The sequence below is a fragment of the Takifugu rubripes genome, chromosome 11 (assembly GCF_901000725.2).
Source record: "Takifugu rubripes chromosome 11, fTakRub1.2, whole genome shotgun sequence".
Taxonomy (NCBI): Eukaryota; Metazoa; Chordata; class Actinopteri; order Tetraodontiformes; family Tetraodontidae; genus Takifugu; species Takifugu rubripes.
The window spans coordinates 5,218,278-5,222,928 of NC_042295.1; the positions used below are offsets into that span (position 1 = coordinate 5,218,278).

Sequence of the window (4,651 nt, forward strand, 5' to 3'; positions counted from 1 at the left end):
TATGGTATCAATTCCTTCATCCTCCTGGAACTGCCTGCATACTCTAGCCACATGAGGTCGGGCATTGTCGTGGTCCAAGAGGAACCCAGGTCCCACTGCACCAGTGTAGGTTCTGACAATGGGTCCAAGGATTTCATCAGTGCTCTTCACTGTTGAGAGCAGGTTCAACCTGAGCACATGCGACACATGTGAAAGGGTCTGGAGATGCCGTGGAGAACGTTATGCTGCCTGCAACATCATTCAGCATGACCGGTTTGGTGGTTGCTCAGTGATGATCTGGGGAGGCATATCCCTGGAAGGATGCACAGACCTCTACAGGTTAGAGAATGGCACCCTGACTGCTATTAAGTATCAGGATGAAATCCTTGGACCCATAGAACCTACACTGGTGCAGTGGGACCTGGGTTCCTCCTGGTCAATGACAATGCCTCATGTGGCTAGAGTATGCAGGCAGTTCCTGGAATAAATGAATGAATTGATACCATAGACTGGCCCCCACGTTCACCTGACCTAAACCAAATAGAACACCTCTGGGACATTATGTTTAGGTCCATCCAACGCCACCAGGTTGATCCTCAGACGGTCTAGGAGCTCAGTGATGCCTTGGTCCAGATCTGGGAGGAGATCCACCAGGACACCATTCGTCATCTCATTAAGAGCATGCCCCAATGTTGTCACGCATGCTTACAAGCACATGGGGGCCACACAAACTACTGAAAATCATTTTGAGTTGCTACAATGACAAAATGGACCAGTCTGCTGCATCAATTTATTTCACTTTCATTTTTGGGGTATCTTTGATTTACCCCCTCTATACGGTGAACATTTTCATTTCTATCAAATTGTGTGGCATCATTTTGTTACTAATACATCCCCTACTTTTTAATCAGGAAAGATATTCAAGATCATTTTTCCATCGTTTAGATCTGATGTGTTTTCAAAGTGTTCCTCTAATTTTTTTGAGCAGGGTATATATGTATATCACATTACTAATCAAATACCAAGTTTGTTTTGTTTTATTTTTAATTAAAACAATAGGAGCAACACAGATCAAACCTTTTTCAATCAGAAATGTTAGATGCCCGTCACAGTAGCCAAGGCCTCGCTGCTCCTTGGTTAAGCAAGTTTAACGACTGTTGAGGACAAAGAAGAAAGGTCCAAGAAAAAACAAAACAAAACAATCAAAACCAGATCCATCCCTCCGAAGCCTTCAGCAACTCTACCAACCAAGTCCTTGTACATATCAGACGGATTGTGTGACTCTGCTCTGGACTCTCAGGTCATGTAACAGAATATGTGCGGCGGCTGAGATTGTGGCATTGTCCAGGAGGATTTTACGCCTTTGCAATTGTGAGGGTGATGTTTTGGTCACCCGCGCTGTTCGTTCACCAGACTCAGATCAACCACGCAAACAACAGGAGTTCCTTGCAAGGGAGAGCTGAGCAGCAGTTCAAGCTTCCTCTCTCAACTCCGTTCGTCTGCTGCTCGCTCACCTCTTTTATTTGGTGCACACAAGATCATGTCAACCTGACCTTACGATTCCTTCTCTTCCTATCTTTACAACTTCCTTGTGTCCTTGAACACGGTACCTCCAGGTGCTGGGTACACAACAGCTTCAGTACTTGATTCAAACACTCATACATTCCTTTTCTTAAACATTCCTTAAACACTCTAAATCTACTCACTATAGCATTTAAACGATAACAATAATTCTTCTCACACAATACACACTGAACGCTGGGAATGAATCTGAACAGGATGAACAAACGCTTCAAAAGTTCTTTTAAAAAGTTGTCCTGCAGCTCTGGTTGCAATCACTTGTGTTCCCTCTGCCTGGGATGGTAGATTCTATACCCCTCACACAGCTCCTTACGGAACTGATGCAGAACCACCTTAAGCAGATGATAGACGATGGTTTTTATCGCGCTAAATCCTCGGGGGACATCATCAAACTAGCTTGATCGTCGGGAGGGATAGCGGTTGAAGGAAGGGTGGCAGGGAGAAGAGGAGTGAGGGGAAGGGTCTGTCTTATCATTCTCACCCGAGGCCCCTGGAACTGATGCGTGGCGGACGGGAGGGGTTAGAAACTTGAAACCCTTCTGCTACCATCAAACTCACCGCTGATGCAGCAAGTGGAGACTTTTCAATGAACACCATCCACCGCAGTCGCATCTCCATCACAACCTCATTCCGTTTCTTCAGGGTACCTTCTTTACGACCTAGCTCACGGTTCAGATAAAAGTTCTCCTTCTCCTCCTCATCATCTACCTCTATCCACCATAGGCTTCAGCTCATCCACGGTCTTCTCGGTCTCAGGTGGCGGTGGAAATAGAACCTCTTGCGTTGAATAGTGAAGCTCATCTTTTGGCAAACATCTTGGACCAGCACACGACTGGTAAGCTGAGCATGGGATGGAAAACCCCACACTCCGAATAGAAAGACTCCAGCGTAAAATACACGGCCAAACTCTCCTTCTCACCCGCAACCTGCACACCCACTCTTAATAACCGGCGAGCTTCGCGATAACCACAAACAAAATCTTTGCTCCAGCTTACAAAGCTCCGGGTTAAAAAAACTGGGAAAAAACAGTAAGGCCTCTCCTCCTCCTCCTTCAGCGTTGTCATCCTGTAACCCTCTCTTTGATAGTCCTCCCAAAGCAGATTAAACACACCCCAGTCACCGGAAGACAATGCCGTCGTCGTGCAAGGACCTCGGGAAGACCAGGTCGCTGCCTGTGATTTTTCCTCATGTGGCGGGGTGGAGAGAGGTGGAACGGTTAACGACAACGCCACCTGGGGAATTTCACCCCAGGAATTAACCGGAAAACAGGCACGCGCAGATAAGGTTCTGTTCCAGAGGCAGAGACAGGATTGAGGGTTAGGCACTACAATTTTATTAAATCCAACTCAACACAAAAATAACTCGGCTGTACAAAAGTCAAACAAAAGGGGTGGACAGGGCTGGGGCCCCACCGGCAGGTACAACGCAATTAGGGGAGATAACCAAACTAAAAACACCCGTGCTACTGCAAAGAAAACTACACACAAGGGGTGAGGAAAACGCCCTCCACCAGGGGTTGGGTCCCCGCTGTGGCCCGCAGCACCTGTCCACAAAGAAAAGAGAACAATTAAATTTCCAGCGGTAACAATTGACGCGACGAGCACACACACCTCACACAGACAGGCAAATAAATCAGACAGGCAAATAAATTGTGACCCACAAGAACACCACATCAAACAAGAAACGAACAGAAACAAAACCTAAAAGAGTAAATACCAGTTGATATGATTTACACACACTGTTAAGAATCTAAAATGAAAGCAACAGCTCCGTGGTCGCCTCGGCGGCACCACTACGTCTCAGCGCCGTCCCCCGAGCGAAGGGGGGTGAGAGAGAGAGAGCGAACAGGAGAGAGTCCCGAAAGCGGGACTGAGCCAAAGCAGCAGTGGGTCCAGTACGCGAGGAAGTCCGTGCCGACTGTGTTTGGTGGCGCCACCACTCCGTGAAGGATTCCCGCTGGGGCAACGCGACCCACTGACGCCAGCCGGCAGCCAACTGTAGCAAGAACAGCCCCATTAACGTTTATCGACTGAGTGGGGGAAGTCAGTGATGCGCATTGCTGCGCCTTACCTGCCCAGTGCAAACTAGCGCGCGTGCCCTCACGGCAAAGCGTTCTAGGTGGAAGGATGGCGGGAGGAAGCAACAACCTTCTTGGCGCTGCCAAACAGCATGCTCGCGCTGTGAAACAGTTTGTTGGTCGAACTGCCCAGATAAGCCGCAACCCCGCCGTACCGTCGAAGGGGGAAAACAACTAAAGTCAGCTGGAGGCAGTGCCTTATATAAACCTTTTCTCCCCACCCACCAATTAAGGCACTACCTCCATATGGCACCTGTTCGGAGGGCAGGCCACGCCCTGCCACATTCATTCTCGTCTTCCCTCTTGTACAGATGCAGCTCATCCATCTCATAGCAGAACACGTTGTTAGGCAATGCAGACACGAATCAAGACCCTCAAATGCAGGCACACACGACTGGTTGTGGTTGGACCTAAGATTTTACTGAAAATTGGTTCAAGGCAAAACAAGTGGTGCTGGAGGCAGACAAACATGGTCGAACTGGAGCAGGCTGGACGGTGCGAACAGGGCTCCAAAGGACGATCTGCAGGAGAGACTAACAATCAGTTCAGAACTGGAAACAGGAATAATGAAACAAACTTGCATTCAAAGTTTCAAGAGCCAGACTGTACCACGGGGGTTAAACAACAAATTGTTGATGATTGGAAAGTGGACCAGGCTTTTAAAGCAGGAGGCAGGTGTGGGCGATTAGCTGGAGATGAGTTTCAGGTGTGTAGATTACACAACGGGAGAGAACCTGGAAGCAGCCCTGTGCAGCCTGGAAGTTAACAGACAAGGGAAACACAGACAAGAAACAGATAGTGAAGAGAATTGTCTTTATCTTGTTATTATGTGTTCTACCATATGTTCCTGTCTTCTCTTAGAAGTACTTTAGAAGTTAGCCATGGTAGACTCATTAGCAAATGTAATAAAGATCAGAGACATTCCTTTGACCAGATTGTTGTTTAGACCATTGTAATCTCAGGAGTGTTGGATTGCAATTCCTCTCGTGTGTCACTGCCAATCCGCGTGTTCTT

At 47.8% G+C, this 4,651-nt stretch overlaps 1 long non-coding RNA gene across 2 annotated transcripts; it reads right to left on the bottom strand.

Moving 5' to 3' along the window:
- Nucleotides 1-3,500: 3,500 nt before the first annotated feature.
- On the bottom strand, nucleotides 3,501-4,386 carry LOC115251447 (uncharacterized). Of its 2 annotated transcripts, XR_003890006.1 has the most exons (4): nucleotides 4,247-4,386; nucleotides 3,878-4,158; nucleotides 3,631-3,762; nucleotides 3,501-3,555 (listed from the first exon to the last, which is right to left on the bottom strand). It is a non-coding gene; the product is annotated as an uncharacterized lncRNA (long non-coding RNA). The 2 variants fall into 2 exon arrangements; XR_003890005.1 differs by having other exon boundaries at nucleotides 3,878-4,377.
- Between the last annotated feature and the right edge of the window lie 265 nt (nucleotides 4,387-4,651).